The following is a 19,903-nucleotide window of genomic DNA, read 5'->3' as shown; positions in this document are numbered from 1 at the left end:
GTGGCAGAGAGACTGCGAAGGCAGGAGAGGGTAACCGGGGCTGCGCCTCAGCGAGGCTTAAAGTTTCTTGCCGGAGTCGTCCGGCCGCCTCTCCGTGCGCCAAGTAACGGTCCGCGGGCAGCGGGGCCCGGCCCATCGCGCCCAGACCCTGGGGTGGGAGGGAGTCGGCCGGCCCCGCGCGGGGTCCGGTGGGGTCGGTGATGGCTCGGGGACGGATGACTCCGCTCCAGCAGGCTCTGGCCCCCAGGCCGGGGACTCAAGGAGTCACAGGGCGCAGTGAGACTTTTCCCGGCAGTTTCTACATGGTCTGGAGGAGCCCGTTATCCAGGCTGAGTCAGGAAGGAGGAAGGAGATGGGGGTTCGAGGGGCACACGCGATCAGAGGTGGGATATTAAGGGGGGGCAGTTTGGTAGGTCTGTCTTGGAGAGAGCCAGAGAAGGGGGGGGGGAGAGAAACAGAGAGAGAGGAAGAGAGTGAGAGAGAGACCCCCTAGGTATTACCCCAAACAAAATCGTGGGAATAAAAGAGAAAAGTGATTGGCAAGACCGCGGAAGGCGCCTGGGGGAGGGGAGAGGGCTGGGGACTAGCGAGGGTGCCGGGGGTGGGGGTGGGGGAGCTGACGGAGGATAACTGAGTTTAAAAAGAAAGAAACCAACCCCCGAAAACAAACAAGCGAACGAGCGCCAGCCCAGACTCGGAAAGGAAACTTCTCGCTCCCCTCGCTCTCGCCCGATCACCCGGTGCCGGGCCGCGTAGACGCTCCCGAGGCAGGCGCGGGGACGCAGCGCCCACCCGGCCTCCCGGCCTCCGCAGCCCCAGCCCGCGCCTCTCGGGGACCGCCGGGTCCACTTGGAGCAACTTTCCTCTAGAGAAGACAATTGTGCGCGCCCCCGGCCTGCACCAGAGCTGCGCGGCGCGGGGAGGGGGCGGCTGGGGGCGCAGTGTGAGGTGCTGGAAGGAGCAAAACACAAAGACGAGAGAATTTTGATTAGAGACAAATGATGCTTCTCTCTCTCTCTCTCTCTCTGTGTGTCTAGGTTTTGTGTGTGTACGCGTGTGTGTGCGTGTGTGTGTCTTTTGCTTGTTGTGGTGGAGGTGTCGAGCCATATGGGGGAGTGATAGAGGAATTTTAGTCAGAAACTGTTCGTTACGTTATCCTGCCTTTCCCCTTTGTGCTGTCTTTGATCTGTTTGCTTGGCTTAGTATTACAGAAAAACAAGTACAATAATATATTCCGAGCTGCTTCCCCAAGATTCAGTTCAGGCTGCTTCTTTTTAAGTCTCTCCCTCTCTCTTTCTCCCTCTCTCTCTCTCTTAATTTAATTTTTTTTTCACTCTGGTGTCTGGCATTATTTAAGGTGGTCCTTACACAGGAGACCTCCCCTTCCCCATCTCTGAGTAATTTAGTAGACACTAAAATTACACCTAATGTCCCCCTCTCCTCTCTTGTGTTTCCTCTGTTCCTTTTATTAAATGTTGGTTATTGATTTTCTAAAATCAATGTCTGTTGTGGGGCTTTTTTCCCCCTCTTACAAGTATCTAAAGCACGTTGCTGATCAACTGGATAACAAAAGCTTTGTGTCAAGGAGGCTTTTTTTCCTCCTTCTCTTAAACAGTCATTTTTTTGAGAGAAAAAAGAATGAGATTTAAAACAAGGCTCCCAGAAGTGTTCTTTTACAGGGAAGACTATTTAAAGTGTGCATTTCTTCTTGCCTTCCTCCTTCGGGATTTTGCCACCATTGACCAGCCTGGCCCTAGCAGTGAGGTCAGGCCAGAGCCCAGGTCTAAGGAAATAGAGGGATCCTGGCTTCCTTTGGAACCCCTGAGGGACCTGGCAGAGAGGGAGGCCCGTTGGGGCCTTCGCAGGTGGAATGGAGTGCCAGAGATGTCCGCAGTCATGGACACTGCAAGTATTTCCCCTCCACCCAGCCACTAACTTGGGAGAAGCCTCCACATTCCGAAGTGGAAAGTTGAATTGCACATTTTAAGGCATTTAGCCCAGATCCTGCACACTTAACATCAAGCCTGTCTATTGCTTACAGCTTCTCTAACTTTGACTGTTACCTGTCTCTTTTTCCAAATAAGCTATGGGAAAACATGCTGTATATTGGTTACTTGTCAGTGTTTTTCACTGGGTTTAATCTGACTGAGCAATGTTCTGGTTTTGAGAAGCAGGTAGAAGAGTGCTACCACCCCACCCCTTTTTCATTTTCTTTCTCATCAAACACGTATCCAATGCCTTTCCCTTTGGGAATTGCTAGGATTTATCTGAACTGAGTGGATTTTTCTTCTTTCCTGGATTCATGGAAAAGATGTCACTTTTGAGCTTGTGTCTTTGCTGATAACACTAAATATGATGATGCTTATCAAAATCATATAGAAATTCCTGGACAGAAATAATGGCAATAATAATCGTAGAAGTAGAAGCTGGAAAGGAAAAAAGATGGTCATCCAGGAACCTAGAATGGCACTTTATATAATTTTAATGAAGTCAACAGTGTATATATAGACTAAGGCGACAAGGAGATAAAACGTGTAAAGCAGTGTGTGTGTTTGAAAGGCTGCTCAAGAACATGGGTTAGAAGACAATGCTGTGTACATTTAATAAAAAGCAAAGGAGAAGGAGGCAGTTGAAGAAAAATAAATGTACAAAGAGAGAAACAAGTATCTAAAATACAACCTTTCAGATTCTCAGGCTAGCAAGATGCCTGGCAGAGGCAGTGCCAGGGCCAAGTTAACCCATAGCGGGCAGTCAGTCTCCTTTCCCCCACATGGAAAGGATGAAATCTCTTCCCAGAAAATAAGATGTGCAGGAGGAAAGAGGGAGTGGGGTGAGGGGGAAGGAGGCAAAAAGCGAGTTGCCCGCAGACAAGAATGTGTGTTGGTTTCAAGAAAGTTCAGTCAGATGATCCTCAGTCGCCTGACTCACTTTGTAACACTTTCACTGAAGCTGGAGAGGAGGGGGAAAACCCAGCCCCCCTTTTTCTTTCCCCTGATTATACCCCACTATCTCCACACAGCCTTGGAGTCAGAAATGAGCACTCGGAGCGGGAGATGCCCTGCTGCTGCTTGCCACCGGTGCGGCCCGTTTGTAACTTGCAAAGTTTGTTGCTTTTGCCCCTGATTCGGGCAGCGGGTCCTGGGATGCTCCTGCTTCCCTCCTGCCTCCCACGGAGCCCGGGAAGAGGGGTCTGCCTCCCCATCCCGCCGCCTTCCAGCATCAGTCTCTGAAAAATCTCACAGACACATGCGCGTTGTAGCAAAAATCAAATCCGGAAACTGCTTGTTTCAGAGAAAGGAATAAAGTTGTCTTTTAAAGGAAAACTGAATTAGGAGGAGAGAAAAAGGAAATAGAAGAAGGAAAGAAACGTTAAATTTGATTTTTCTCCGGAGTTTCCACTAAAGGGTTGGGGACAGTGTGAAGAAGGGGAGCTTTTTACAAATGCTTTTGGTCTCTGAATTTCAGTGGCAAAGAACAGGGATCAAGTTGAATGTTCTCAGGGCTTTGGATCCTAAAGGAGAAACAATCAGAAGAGCAGAAATGATTATCCCTGTTTAAAATAAGCCCTCACTCTTTACCACTTCCTTAAAGGAGTGGAGGTGCTAGTAGTGATGGTTAGAGGCAATGAGGGACGGAGAAGTTGCTCCCGTTTCAGAGATGCTTAAATGAAAAGGAAAGAAAATGCAGTCACCCCTTCTCCAGGAGGTGACTCCCAGCTCTCCTTCTTGAGAGGTGAAGTTGGGATGGGACAACGAGAGTCACACACACTTAAGAAAGTTTCCTTCGGATCACAGTCAGTCCAGACTTGGTTATCTTTGCAGAGTGTGGAAATCTTTGGCAAGTAGCTTTCTTCGTAAAGTTGACGAGCTTATAGGGAGCCTGTATTGCTGACTCTCAAAGCACTCGGGCAGCTTATGTGGCAGGTACCAGTTCTGAGGGTGCTCCAAAGATATCCATCTCCATCCTTTTTTCTCTGTGGAGATCTTCTGCAAGTTTTGTCATGCTGCACACACACAAGGCTGGGGGCTATGTATCTAGGCTGATCTATTTGTTTAATTTTGGTCTGGAAAAACTAAGCCAATTGGGGTAGAAACATGCTTTCCTTCGTAGCAGAGCCAGTAGGCTGGTGGTGTCCATAGAGTGACAGTCCACCAGGAGTAAGGGTGGGCTGAGAATTTTAAACTTTACATTGTTTCTCTGTTGCCAAATGCAAATAAATTCACATCTTCAACCATTTGTTCTCAAATAGAGTAAAACCAAGATTAAAGTTCCCTGCTCAACTGCCATGTCATAGGTTTCAGTGTTTCCCTTCTTTCTTAATTTGCTTAAAGAAAATTCCAAGAGGTTATTAAAGATCTTGATGCCATATTGAGAATATTTCCTGGGAAAAATGTGTGTCTACCCTGAAGGTAGGAAAGGAGGGCTTTGCTAACCTCTCTAGCAGTGCCGCGTTTATTCTAAGATGTGGGAGATTCTTTTCCTTGCAACAGTTTTTGTCATCTGCATTCTTCCAAGGCTTTTAAGGTGCATTTTCTTCTGTGTGAAAGGAAATTCTTTGTCCTTTTCCTCTCAGCACCGTGGCTTCCCAAGGTAGACACTATTTTGTGCCTGTCACAGAGAGAGGGAGTGCAGGTTTGCAATGCTCACAGACAATTGATTGTCTGCCCTAATGTGTTTCATTTACATGTTTATAACGTCAATGGTGCTGGGGTGTCCACTGTACCATTCATTCCCGCATTCCCACAAGGGGGCAATTGTCTGAATGGCCAAGTCAGACACCTTTTTGATTGCTCTTTGGTTGTCTTTTCAGAGCAAAGAGATAAAGGAGGAAAATCTGTGATGCAGAAACACTAGTTGAAAATATACAGAATTAAATGTCACCACAAAAGCAGATGTTAACATAAGCCCAAATATGCTTTTTAGCCAAGATGTGAAGGTTGAAAAAAACAATTCAGAGCAGAGGGAAGGATAATTTAAACCAATAAATATAGCCCTATTCCTTTTCTTTATTTCTTTTCTGTCTTTAGCAATCAGAAGATGAAATGTAATTTTCCTTTTCATTTTTAAGCCTTGAAACATCCAGGCACCTCCTCATTATTTGTATGTTTGCTGTGATTTGTGAATTTTGTATGTATTTACATAGCTCTGTTTATGCCAACAGCATCAGCTTACCACTTGGAAGATCTATTGAATGACTATTTGGGCTGTGGGGAGGGTAAACTTTTAAAAAGTAAGATCCAAGTATTTCTTCATCAAGCAGTTTTTAAAAGGAAAACGATAATAATCAGTAGGCTCCATGGAAGCCTTTGCCTTAATAGCTACGTGCCAAATACTTTTATCTTGGGTGACAGTTGTGTCAGAGCGAAAGCTCTCAGGAAAAGTGTAACTAGTAGTTACAAAGTAAATAAAGGATTTCGTTTTAAGGTGTTCTGTAGTGTTTTTATGCTGTGTATGTGCATGTGTGTGTTTTTGTCTTGTGTTTCCTCTGAGGGAGGTAAGAAGAAAAGCCATCCATGCATGTATCTTTTGGCTTTTCTCTTCTTTCCGTTCCCCCCTACATATTATGCATATACGTAGCCCACATGAATACACCTGTTTAAAAGAAAACCACGGTTCAGATGGTGCCTTGCTGGTTCATTTAGGAAACATAGTTATTAGAAGTTGTTCTGATTTCGCGTGCGGTCCATGAAGAGAGAAAATATCAACTCTTGTGTCATCTGGTGGGAGGCAAATGGGGGAAAAACTTTTATAATTTTGTAGTAAATTAGAGAGGGGAAAAAAAATTGCCAGTCTGTGAAAAGATTTTTGCCTCTCCGGGAAGACACACACACACACAGTAGCTGCACCGTTAGCTGAACCCCTGACACGGCGGTCTTTTGAATGCCTTAGGTATGATTTCACTTTCGCTCACATCAATGCTGACCTGAATGCCTTTCATATCTGATCCGCTGTGTCTCTCCCAGTAAACATCCCCTGAGGGGAGAACAAAGAAAGGAGCTCTTCTTCTTCTTAATCACAATTCAGCCCTTTCACCGCCGGCAGGCTCCATTTGCATTCTGCCACAGAAAGCCAAGATGAAAAGAAAGAGAGAGAGAGAGAAAGAGAGAGAGAGAGAGAGAGAGAGACAGGCACAGGGTAGTAGCTGAGTAAAATAACTTAGGTGTTTGTGGCTGTTTGTTGGGCTTCCCCTAGTTACCAGCCTTATATAGCTGATGCTCCACCAGGCCCTGTCCCTCCTGACAGGCATATAGTGTTACAAGATGGCATGTCTGTACTATTCATGGCCACCCGCTCAACACTTGAGGTAAAAAGTGTCAGGAGGGGATTGAATTCTCCCCCAGAAGCCTGTTAGATTTGGGGTCAGGTGTGTGGACTTCCCGCCCTTAAGTGCTGCCTACGATTTGGCTTTAATAAGTCTGACTGTTTACCAGCGGACCAGAGAGGTGAGGGCCCTGGGGGTGGGAGGAAAGGGCGAGCTGGAGACTGGGCCCCTGGTCTGGTTTCAGTGACGGGTCCTCACACCCAGCCTGAACACACTGATAAATCCTCAGGAAAACTGGAAAAGACTTTCCTATTTTTCCCCCTGACTTTTTATGATAATTCATATTTTCAAATGAAAGGGGAAAAAAGCCAAGAAGAAACTCTCAAATGAGCCAAAAAGGAAAAAAAAAAATTCTCTGAAAAGAATTTTAGGGGGAAAAGTTGTGCTATTTTAAAAAGCTTTGAGGGCTGTAAAGTGCCACGTTTTTCACACCTTCTCCATACTTTTTTTTCAGATTTTTTTAGTATGTTTAACATTTGTGAGATGACAGCCTTTTTGTATCTCAAACTGGATGCTTCAGGATTTGTAGGGAGGGGTTGGTGGTATTCACGTTCTCTTGTGAGAGAAAGTTTGTGCCTAAAGGCCTCCTTCCTGGGAACTGTTTAAACCCTCGCAGGCAGACCTGTCAGGTTTTACTGTGCTATTTGCCACCATTTTCAACATGCAAAAGTAACATGCAGTTAATGGTATTGGAATGAGACCACAGCAAGAGCAGAAACCTCTCGTGACAACTTTTCAGCGACATTATCTTGCTCCTACACTGTCTTGTCTTTTTCTTCCCCTTTCTGAAACCACTTTTGAGATACCAGTAGTTTTCTCCCAACAATTAGATTAAGGATACAGTGCACTCTCTGACACACACATACACCCACACACACACACAAACACACAACTTTGGAAGTGCAATCTCTTCCAACAGCAGAGTGAATGATTTGTAACGGGGGCTTTTCCAGTAGCTCTTGTGGAAGATTTCACTTATAAGAGCAAAACTAACGGATATATTAGAAGTTGTATGCGAACATGTGACACAGATTCCTGATTTTTTTTTTCTTTTTCCCAGAAGATTTACAGAATTTACAAAAAGAGATTATCCCTACACCTTCCACCCCTCCTATCCACCCCCATGACCCAAGCAATGAAGGATTTAGGCAGATTTACTTCAGTAAACACCTTTGGACACTTGGGGGGAAAGTGGGAGTCTGTTTGCAAAAGGAGGCTTTTGTTAAGTGAGGTACTGGGATAATGCTTTACCAGGCAGCTGTGATATTAACCTACCCAGCAATGCGGGAACACTCTTTAACTCTTTGAGTGCCTGACCCCTTGCGCTCAGCAGATAAAATCCTGGCTCTCCAAAGACACTCAGAATTCTGGCTCTAGCAGTTTATTATTCAGACAAGTCTTATAGGCATGAAAACTGTTCAAGCTTTTAAAACAATGTGGTTTAATTAGATGAGGTGGACTTACATTGCTCATAAGCCCTCCAAATGGTGGTTTATAATTGGCAAGGGAAAAAAAAAAGATAGAAAAAAGGAATGAAGACAGCACATTAAAAATTCCAGGAAATATCTTTAGAAAAGCTATTTTCATTTCTAGCTTTTAAAATATTAGACTACGGTAGCTAGAGGGAATGAAGCAGCTGGGGCCTCTCTCCTTCCTATAAAAGACACCAGAAGTTTGTGATGAAGAAAGGGGCTTCAACTTGAAAAGCTATGAGAGGCCAGTTCGGACAGTGATACGATCTCAGCCTTCGCATCTTTTCAAGGGGGAAGTACTGCCTATCTGTCCAAACCTGGGAGGTCATGTGAACCTCAGAGTCAGGGCCTCAGGCTGGCCGTTACCAACTTGAGACTTTCCAAAGCAAGCAGAGAGGCATTTATGAGGAAGGAGTTAATGGTTATTTTTTGCTGGGCACAAGAATAACTTTACAGGTGTTGCATTTGGGCTTAAATAAGATTGCCTTATTTAGTTTTGAAAAAGAGTGTAGGTGTCAACATTCGAGCAGCCACAAATGTGTGAGAAAGTAAAGGGTATGAGACATGACGGAATTAAAGGTGTTTGCTATGTTGTTACACCGTGTGTCAGGCTGCAAGCTCCCTTTGTCACAGCCTCCTGGTGATTTGACAGCGCAGATCTACTTCCCTTCTAGGTGAGACAGCATTTTTAAACTGGAGTTATAAATATGGTATGCCCTTCGAGTTGCACCCTGCCTCCCAGATCTGTGAATCCTATTTGAAAGCATCTTGCCCTGAGACACAATGAACAAACGCCCGTATACAAGGAGGCTGTGGGCTCGGGGGCCTGGGCAGCGCCAGCATCACAGTAGCTGGCATTGACTGTTGTTTGGCAAGAAGGTCCTCTGCCAAATCATCCAATAATTAAGTTTTATGTTATTTGTATGAACGACCAAGCATGCAGTATTCCTTTTCAAATCAAAGGGAGGCTTAAAATTACTTTTTGAACACTTTCAGACCATGGTCAGGTCACAGTTTGGGGGCTGAATTAAAATGATCTCATTCATGATCTAATTGAGGTTGGCAAAACCTTAGCAGTAGCAGGAGTACATAAATATAAATCAAAGACCAAAATTTAGCAAATCATATCATTTGCTAGAAATCTGCTCATGAATTATTCTCCGATTGCCAACCCAGAAGTTAAACTTTGTCTCCCCTCAGCAACAGTAACTGCGCATATTTTTTCAGGCTTCTGACAGGAAAGTTAGAGGATCTGAAAAGAGAAAGGAGAAGGAAGATGATCACTGTGTCATCAGATATTGTGCATTTGTGACCCAAGAAACTATGAGAACTGATAAAGCCATGTACGTTTACAGTGGGTGCTGCAGCCTTGGTTAGAAATTAATATGGGTTTCTGAAAACCAGACTTTGGAAGAGCAAGCAGCACAGACACATTAAGAGTGTAAGGGGAACAAACGTTTCAAGAAGGGTCTGATTGTACTTTGCTTTCATTTTTTCAACTGAGGAATGTAATCATCATAATGATTCATGATTATTTACAAATTTAGTTTTATTACTGAGATGGGCCCAGGGATTCAAATTTGAAGTAATGGTTAGAACTAGAAGACAATATGGAACTGTTAGTGTGCATATTCAGGTTACCTTTCATTCTTTCTTTCTTTTGAACGCTGCTATAAAATTAAGACTCCAAATAACTTTTCCTATAATCTATGGGATTAAATGTCATATTCTATTGTATCTAATCCATTTTTAAGTTGTTCTGAATTTTTCTTGGTTGCTTTGTGTGATTTCATCTTAAACCCACACAGCACTTTACTATAAACTAGAAGAGGTCTAATTCTGCAGTTGAATCTTTTGAAGTTAAAATTTTAAATCCTGTGTAAAAGAAGATATTCTTTTAATCAAACAATAAACACAGAACTGGTAACTGGTCAGTTGGCCACCTTTATATATCACAAATATATGAAGGTATATTTTTAAATCTATCAGGATAAAGTAAGGTGGGAACATTGAAAAATAATCTCAGGTGAGAGAGATAGATGACCACATTCTTTTGGGAATAGGTAATTGTCATTAATGATTTCCTAAAATGTATTCTACATAAAAAAAATCTGTAATGGATTCTTCTTTAATAGTTATGTCGCCCATGTGACAACATAGTGATTTTTGTTCCTTATATACTGTTTCTTATTTTTTTATAACTCTAGAAAAGGTACTCCTGACAAGGTGATAGCCACTGCCTCCTCCCAAATGAGAAATAATCAGTAATAGATGAACAGATTAAAATATTGTGCTATATAAAATCTGAGGCTTTTTTTCTTTCTCTCAAATGGATGAGTAAATTTCAAGGAATTCAGTGTCCAAGTGATCTATAAAGGTAATATATATGTTTCACTGTTGCTTAGTTTAAGAAAGTATTTATTGTCTTGTATATCCAAGTAACTGTAATCAAGGAAATTGCAAATGCCTATTCTTGGAAGTACCTATGTTTCTATTTTAGACACCATGAATATCAATGGAAGTGTTTCACATCATGAGAATTCTCAGTTTTAAGAGGTGAGGTTTATATATAAGGAACTCAGTAAGCTGTGTTTTCATAATAAATAGACCCATTAAGAGGGAAATATCTCTGAGCAAAATGGTTGTCCTCTAAAGATTTCCCATCACCTTTGCTCTGCTGATGGGAATTTGAAAACTAAATACAGCCCGTGTGCATACATTCCCATATGCACACAAACACAAATGCACCCTAGGATCCAAACTCTGAGAATTTTCCTCTTTAACTTTCACTACAGTCATCTAGCTTGTGAATGAAATACACTTAAACAAAAATAGTAGAGGCGAAGAATTAATGTAGATTCTTGTCTAGTAGGATTTATTGTAGGGGGGAAATGTGTTCCCTATGCCACATGACTCTTACAAAATTTACATCTATTAATCTAAGCTTTAAGTGTATTATTTAGGATAAATTACTAGCTTTGTGCTTTTGTACTGTTTTCTCGCATTTTCCTTCAGTATAACCAATCATAACACAGATTATCCTAAACTGATTGCAAATTATTATGGTTTTTAAAACAGTATTCTGGAGTCCTGAATAAAGATGGTATTTTAAAGTAGTGTTTATAACATATAGAAGAAAAAGGGTGCGGGAGATTTAAAACTATACTGAACACTTAGAAATGTGTGGAGTTTTATACTTGTGCAGATAAGTGTGAGGTAGCCTTGCCCTGTGAAACCAAGACCACAAATGATACGTGTCAGTAGGTTCTTTGATAGGGCTTCTGGCCACAGTGTTTTTGTGCTGTCAAACTGCTATGTTGAACAAACACCTCCTGTGGGACAGAGTGATAAATGCAGAGACAGGCTGGCTTCAACCAGTCTCAGCAACCTCCTCAACCACACCCCCCACTCCCAGCCCACCTCCCACCTCCCACAATCCAGCCACCTCCCATCCCACTTTGCCCCTTTACCTGAAATTCACATTTATGTAGAGGTGCCCAGGGTTTTTTAAGGTGTCGGTGGTGAGTAATTGTTGATACTCCCCAAATCTTATGAATCAGTACTCTGAAACTGCAGGCAAAGTCCTTTTTCTGGCAGGCTTTATCTAGTCTTTTTAAATGGAACTGGACTGAGCTTCTAAACTTTTGCCAACTTGAACTTTTTCCACCTTTGCTTAATCACTTGAAAACCACTTGCTTTCCTTGTCTTTCCCCCAGTCACTTGAGTTTTATTTTCTAATGTTCAAGCTATTACCTTGTGCAACACAGACAAAATTTTGCCTTAAAAAATCCAAACACTCTTCCCTCCTACTTTTCACTTTCTAGCATTCTTTTAGGGCTAACATTTCAAATGTATAGTCAACTGGATTTTTGTGGGTTTTTTTTTTTTTCTTCTCTCTCGGAGCCATTATTCTCTGACTAAAACCTGTTTACTGGTGCCTTTGTGTGTGCGTTTTCTTCCCCCTACATTAAATGAATTTCCATCTTCTACTTCTGCAATCTCTAAGAAATAGATAAACCATTATATTTTTTCCCTGCTCGTATTTTAAAGTGGTGATCCTGACAGCAGGACGATTATTGCACTTTATGTTTTAGTGGATGTTTGCTGTTGCTAGTTACAGCAACACTTATCATAAGACAGCAAGAAAAGAGTAGTCCCTGGTAATTAAAGTAATGAAATATTCATTTACTCTACCTTTTCTGTAGTCTCACAAATTAGGCTGCTACATTTAATGCCTGCACTGCCTCTGTTTTTATTATAATGGCAGCTTTCGCATCTGCAATTAGGACTAATTCTGACAGTTACAATTTCTGAGGGATGGTAAACAGTGAACGAGATGTGCAGCAGAGGTATTACACGTGAAAAGCCCTTGTCTCTTTAACCTTGTTGTTTTTTTTTCTCGCAGAGGTTACCTTTTCCCGATGGTGCAAAATCGACTTGACATAACTGTTCATCAGTTTCAGGGTTTTCCCTGGAGGTATTTGCATCAAATCAGCCCAGTCAAGCTTCAAGTTGAAATTGGCAGGCCAGAAACTCACAGGGTAGAGACTGGAAAAGAGACAGCCAAAGTACAGGCAGCAAACTGACAGCAGCAGAGTGAAAGACAGAGGGGTGGGGGGAGGTTGAGAGCGAGAGCTTTTCAACTTTAGTGTGCAGGAAATCTCAGCTCCTCCTGTACTGATCTCAGCAGCACCTTATCCTGAAGGAGCTTGTAAGGTTGAGATTCAGAATACCTTCAGATAATTCTTACCACTAGGGCTCACCAGCCTTGCTCTGGGGGTGTGTTCTCACTTAATCTGATTGGATGCCTAAAGAGGAGTGGGCACACTTAATTAAACGGAAGGAAAGTTCTGAGGCACCTCCCCAGCACTTATTAAAGCTTGAAAGCCAAATCTCATGATCAGTGTTATAGGAGGAAATTAAGGTGGTTTGGTTTTTTTTTCCCCCCCTAATTGTTAACTTGTAGGAAAGTGAACAATCCCTCTCTTTACCAGGTTTGTTTTCTTGGGGGTTCTCTTCTGAGCAGATTAAATGTTCACAGAGACTAGAGCTCAGGGGACTGTCCATTCAAAAGCTAATGCATTTTGGCTAACAAAAATCCAGGACAAGTAACAAAAATTGTATTTGAAGAGCTACTCCTTTGAATAACATGGGTTTGCAAGTTCTCTGTCAAATAATGCCCTACTATCCTGGTAACATGAGAACATGTATTAAGTTGTTTAAAAGATCAAGAAACATGGCAAAACCTTAAAATTTCTAAGATACTCAACTTTTACTCTCAACAAGATCACTTTAAGAAAAATTCTATGATTGCAAAACTTTTATAATTGCTTTTACAAAGAAAACAAATATGAAAAGTGTTTCCTTTGCCTAGAGAACATTTTTTCTCCTTGATGTCTTAAAAAAAAATTGTCATCCTTCCCTGTCTCTTCTAACTTTGGAGTGGGAGGGGGCTGGTGTTTTTACTAGATGATTTAAAATCCTCCTCACTTTCCAACTAGACTTGGGGGTCGAATAAGCCCTTGCTTTCAAACCGTCTTCTAGCTCTGTGTATGACAGGCATTGGCTGATCTGCTGATGCCCATTCGACAGGCACTGTTGAACTAAAGTGGTGTGACGGCACAGTTTTGTTAAGCTGTGAACAAAGGGCTGAAGATGCCTTGCTGGCATCATCCATGTGCATATTGGCCTTGTCACAGTTTTGCTTGATTTAATGCTCTGTTTATTCCTAGATATTAAAACTTAAATTCTGAACAATATGTTTTCAAATACTACATACCAACTTTATTTTAAAAGCTTTAACTTTGAGAACCCTAGGGTCCATTTGCTTATCCAGTTTCTGTGTAGCCAACATTAAAACACAGCTTTGGAAATAAATAGATTGCCAGTAGCCTCTTAGCTGTTATCCATTTAAAAATGGGATTCTAGTCTTTAAAAGTCTTATTAGGATAAAAGATTTATTTTTCTTTGATCATTGGTTGAAAGTCATTATTTATTTCCAACACTGGATTGTCACATGAATTCCTAAGGAAGAGTTACCTTGTGTGTACGTAGTGCAGTCAGAGTAGACTTTTTAAAATGACAAATTATTAAAGAGATAATCAGTAATAAAATAAAGCATTTAAAAATACCTGTAAGGGTAGGCATATCACCACTGACAGAAAAAAAAAAAAAATTCAGGGAGTTTATGTTAAAGTGAGCCCTATTTAAGAAATAGCAGAAGAATTAAGATTGAGACTTGAAAATAAAATAATTGTTATGAAAATCCCTGTTCCAGAGGCAACAGCTCGCCCATCCAAAGAAATCTTAAGTTTGGTACTAAATTTAGATTCCAGCGTCCCGTTGAATGTGTCTTGAGCTTTATCTGTGCTGGGTTTTTGTTCCCCCTCCGCCTCTCTTTCCACTCTTCAGGTTTGCTTCGAGTGTTTGCTAAGAGATTAGTTAGCAAGTTTATATTGAGGAGGTAGCCATGGGAGGCAGCTCTCTGCTTGAAGGAACGCGCAGTGGGTCAGAGTGAGAAGATACAGGGAGCTAAGACTGACTAAGGCCTGGGATCAGGTACTTTATTTTCTCTCAAAGACAAACCGCCCGTAGAAAGGTTGGTGGGATGGCATCTGCCAGCAGGAGCACAGATGTTACCACTTTTAGAAACTTCCAGACAAGCATTATTGCTGGGACAACTTTATGAAAAAAAAAAAAAAAAAAATCTGCTGCCAGAATACTCCCTTTTCATTATGTAAAGAGACTATAATTTGAGATATTCAAGGTTATTTTTACCTCCATTCATAAAACAGCATCTTTCTTGAGAGCTGTTACGAGTTAGGTGAGGAAGGTGGCAAAGGAGAGAAAAATACTCAGCAGCCTAAAAGTATTGCTGCTGCTAATAACCGGTGAGACTGCACTAAGAATCTGAAATGGAATCTCCAGGGTAAAACACATCCACATTTCTACCTGCCCTAAGTGTGCTTTCTTAGCAGTGACTGAGATGAATTGACCATTTCTTTTCAGTGGTAGTTTTTCTCCATGTTCACTTATCCCAAATAATTCCCACCGCCAGAAAGAGTGATACAGGTAGGGGTGGCTAGGAAAGAATAAGCCTTTATTGCTAGTTTTGTATAACATCAGGCATGAGAAAGACACTTGCTAACAGCATAGATTGCAAGACTCTGTGGCCTGTTCTCTTAGTTTCATGAGAAAATTTTGTCCAATCCCATAGGTGTGAACAAGATTTAGACATGTAATCTCCAACCTGAAAAAGAGGAGAGCTTTTAATATATTAATGGGGCAGATTCTTTCTTATTATATGAAGTGAATTTTGGCATCAGTTTGGGGTTTCCTATTAATACTTTGTTAGCAACTGTTTATGGAAGAGACAAACAGCAGTCCATCTAAATAGTCCTCCTGCCCCAACCCCCAACCCCCATCTTGGTATTAATTGCTTTGTCCTATCAGCTCATAACATTCTATCTTTAAATTGCTCTAAATGAAACCATAATTCTAGTTATGTTTTGTAACAAATCATTGGCTAGGACCAACATGACTTCTCACCTTTTAATGAACTGTTCTACTTCAGGATCTTCTAAGGAATAGAGTGTAAAAAGAAGCAAAGCAGGAGATGAAGAGGTCTCGTAAATAGTTTCCTTTGAACATCCACAATTGCTTACATGGCCTTTTCCCCTTTTTTCCAGGCTGGCAGAAATGGCCTAGCCCAGGACTCATCCAAGTGAGCACATTTCAGAACGACTCATTGGATGATTGGAGGGAGACACAAGCCCTGCGATACCAGAGCAGTGTGTTAAATGGAGAAAGTTCCTGAGATTGGGAGTGGATGTGACATTAGGCTAGGGTATTCCTGAAGGGCTCTAATTCATGTGAGAATAGTAAGTGTAGATCTTCCATATCAGTTAGCATAAGATTTCATAAACAGGTACTGATGGCTCTTTCCCCCCACTACCCCCCCCCCCAGTTTCTAGCTGAGTGAGGAACAGGCTCTGCTTCGTATAAAGAAGATCTTTGAATTTATCTGCGACGAGGTACAGCTTTAATGATCTGTATCTGCAAGCCAGGAGCATGAATGTGATCTTATTGTATCATAGTGTAGAGATGAGATAGGCCTAGTGCTACAGCACACCAGTGCATTGTGCCTGGGTGTCGGGAACAATCCTTCCATTTCCAAAGCAGCAACTCTTTATTTTTCATCACTGTTTCTTTACCTCACTTGTGTGCTCCTTGTGATACAGATCTGAGTGAGTTGTGCAAGCTTCAGACTTGCCAGCCCCCAGCTCCCATGCCTAGTACAGAGTAATTCATAAACTTACCATATTAGACTATCAGATTGAAACCAAGGGTTTCTACTGTGGTGGAATTGGAAAGCCCATTGTTTTGATTATCATTTCATCAGCCCCAACTGATACTAGTATGCTCAAGGAAAACATACTTCAGTTACAGTTGATTTTCAGATTCCAAAATGGTGCTGCAAAGCCTGTGCATCTCTAATTATATTTTATGCTAGGCTGTGCAATACCAAAATATACGCTGCAGCAATCAGTGAGTGAACAGTATCAATCAATTTGTAAACAGATGAAGTCACTCATTCCCAAACTGGTTTTCCAAAAACAATTACTAAATTACAATAGAAAAAAATTGTACAGTTACTGTATTTGTGTGCTGTGTTACAATCAACATACCAGGGAAACAAAACAATTTAATGCAGAAAAATCATCATTCATCTACATTATAATTGCTTCTTTTTCACATCTACAGGGCGGTTAATTAAAATTGTGATTAAATGCGGTCGCGCTGCCTAAGATGTCTTGCCCAAAACAGGTGGTACAGAATTTAAAAGTAAAAAAAATGTAATTAGCATTGGAAATTGAGAAATTGCCTGTAAGAATCAGTGTTAATTTCAGTCAGTGATGAGGTAATTTATAAATGAATGCAGTGGAGGCTGTGCAAATGCACAATTGCCTTCCTTGCCATTCTTAGCATTCTGAGCATGCAGGTGAAAATGTTTTCAAAATATTGAGGTAATTTGAAAATCAATCCATGCATTCTGTATCTTTTTTCTCCCATTTGTACCAAATGCTGAACAAATGCTGCCATAGATGGCACAATCCATCAGTTTTTTACTTTCTAAAAGCAATGCTGCACATATTTTAGACCTAGATTAAGAAATATAACAACACAAATTGCAAGCCCAAAATTGTTACACGGGTCAAAATTGTACACCTGAACTTCTGACTAATGGAGATTTGTTTGGCTGTGAAATGCTCCCATCGATAAAATGGAGACATGGAGGGAAATCTTTCCATGGTATAGGTAGTACATGGTATAGGATTGACTATTAACCAATCCAATAAATACTTGAGATTAAATTTTTAAAGTTTAAGGAAGAAACAGAAAATTTATAAGGCTGATATTTTTCTTAGAATCTTGAACTGTAACTTTGTTATTCCATCTAGGAACATCTAAAATCAGTTAATAAAGTTATCACTAGAAAAAATGTTTCCAGAAATTAACTGTTTTTCAATGTCATCTTTTCTTTCAACAAAGATGCAACTTTCTACAAAACATTACACTATCAACTTAATATATTTCAAGCGTTCTATTGGCACGAGTGGATTTTATAGATTAGATACGAGTTAAAAATTATTTCTATTTACACTGTATTTTTACTATTAAACCACTGGGCTTTTAAAATCTTTTAATGGAAGAAATACAACTTTCATGTGCTTATTCTGACCCTCTGAACAATATGAATTTAAGGTATTTTAATAATGAATTGAGAATATGGGGTTTGAGTATCTGGCTTGATACCATTGGAGTTAAGAGACTTTGGGGGGCTTTTTGAGCATCCTCTTCTGTGTTTGGCATTCTGCAAAATGATCTCTCCATATAAAGCTCATCCTAAGAATATGCTTATTTAATTGTGGCAGATCAATCTGATAATCAAATTCTCTCATGTAAAATATTCTACGTGTTTTTTGCTGTTTCAGGCAGTAATCAATAATTTCATTTCACTCTGAAGTTATGTTTTTGGGTAATACTGACATTTTGGGGACAGAGGTGAAAAATAAGGAATACTGTATCTCTGGGAGTGTCTTCATTCATTCATTCATTCATTCATTCATTCATTCATTTTTATTTTTAGAGACAGGGTCTCATTCTGTGATTCAGACTAGAGTGCAGTGGCACCATCCTAGCTCACAGCAGCCTGAGATTCCTGGGCTCAAGGGATCTCTGGGAGTATTTGTCTATCCTCTGATTTCAGGCCTAGTTTGGGGCCTTCCCTTATGACCCTTCCTGATCGTTTTTAGGACACAAATGAAAAGTGCAATTTAGAGGTGACAGCTCAGCTGGTTGTTCCAAGTGGCATGCCGTCATTTCTTTCATATTTAAATCTGTTTCCCATTTAATATTACAAGTAGAAATAAAATGAGACCTCTAAATGGGGGAAACTGAAAGGTCACCAGTCATCTCCATGATCCCTCTCCTTTCACCAGCTCTTGCCTCTCACTAACTGTGATGATGACGATTTCATATACCTTCGGCGAGGGTGGGTGCAGACTTCATCAAAGAATGGTTTCCTGGATTTCCTTCAGGACCTGTGAACATAAGATCTGCAACCACATGGGGCTTGACTCAAATTTCAGCAGAGTAGTGGGATGGAGGAGGTATTATGACGTGCTCCAGGCTGCACTGGTTCTGAGTTTACAAGGGGTCACAAAGGTTAGAGAATCACAGATGTCAATAGAGTGCCAGGACCTTCCTACCCCTTGAAATATTTGCAGTAGAAATCTTACCTCTTTACATTTGGTTCATAGTGCCCTATGAGCTTAGCAGGGCAATGTGGAGTTACTTGGGAGATGCCACCAATGTTTTATATATATATATATATATATATAAATTATATATAACATTATATATAATACATTAATATTATATTATGTATAGATAAATATATATAAATATATAATGTATTTACACTATATTTTTATTATATATTATATTATATACTTTTTATATACATAATATATGTTGAGAATGGCATATATGTATGTTGACAATGACAGTGTCTTTTTATACAAGCTCCCTCCACCACGTATCATCTCTGTACTCTTACAGAGTCATCAGGATTGTCAGAAAAGGCCTGGACTACATGCCTAGCCCAGCACAAGACTGGCATTTTTAAAGTCCTTTTTTGTTTCCAAGTTTGCCATGTGAGCTTAACTCAATTCATTCTGCTATTATTATAAGCATCACCTCTTTGAAGCTGATGTCAGATTCATGAAAGAAAAATGTACGTATTCTTTTTCTACTCAGGGCTTCTTTCACCTTTATTCCTGAGGGTGATCGGAGCTTTGCATTGTAAAAAAAGGAAATTTTTTCTCATCGCACAATAATCGAAAAGTATGTCATCAGGTCCTTTCTAGGTCTTCCCGTGGTATGTCAGCAGAAAATTACCGTTTTTTTTTTTTTTTTTTTTTTTGAGACGGAGTCTTGCTCTGTTGCCCGGCCTGGAGTGCAGTGGCCGGATCTCAGCTCACTGCAGGCTCCGCCTCCCGGGTTTACGCCATTCTCCTGCCTCAGCCTCCCAAGTAGCTGGGACTACAGGCGCCCGCCACCTCGCCCGGCTAGTTTTTTGTATTTTTAGTAGAGACGGGGTTTCACAGTGTTAGCCAGGATGGTCTCGATCTCCTGACCTCGTGATCCGCCCGTCTCGGCCTCCCAAAGTGCTGGGATTACAGTCTTGAGCCACCGCGCCCGGCCAAAATTACCGTATTTGTTCATTTTGCATTAATTGCATACCTACTATGTGCAGGCTCTAGCTGAGGCTGTGGATCAAAAAATGGATGCTAGAGCCTGGGCCCCTGAGGAGCTTGCTATTTACTGGGAAACGGGGGTGCGTTTCAGATCTGATGAAAATGTGGTAAGTGCCACAAAGAACTTTGTACCCAATACAGAGAGAGTACAGAGGATAGAACAACTAGATCTGGGAGCAGGTGGTGAGGGGAGACTTCATAGCAGAAGTGACTTTGGAGGTGACTGTTGTCATACGACACGGATTTCACCAGCGAGTGAGGGCACGGCACACTGGGCTGAGAGCATG

General features: G+C 41.2%; 1 protein-coding gene across 4 annotated transcripts in view; it reads left to right on the top strand.

Annotated features, from left to right (window-relative positions):
• The window catches only part of ZEB2 (zinc finger E-box binding homeobox 2), a 137,152-nt gene that overhangs the window by 3,878 nt on the left and 113,371 nt on the right, over nucleotides 1-19,903 (top strand). The gene's annotated exons all lie outside the window — the stretch shown is intronic.

This window comes from Colobus angolensis, unplaced genomic scaffold (genome assembly GCF_000951035.1).
Source record: "Colobus angolensis palliatus isolate OR3802 unplaced genomic scaffold, Cang.pa_1.0 Scaffold147, whole genome shotgun sequence".
NCBI lineage: Eukaryota > Metazoa > Chordata > Mammalia > Primates > Cercopithecidae > Colobus > Colobus angolensis.
The sequence above is the reverse complement of the archived record's forward strand: the minus strand, read 5'-3'. Positions and strand labels throughout refer to the sequence as shown.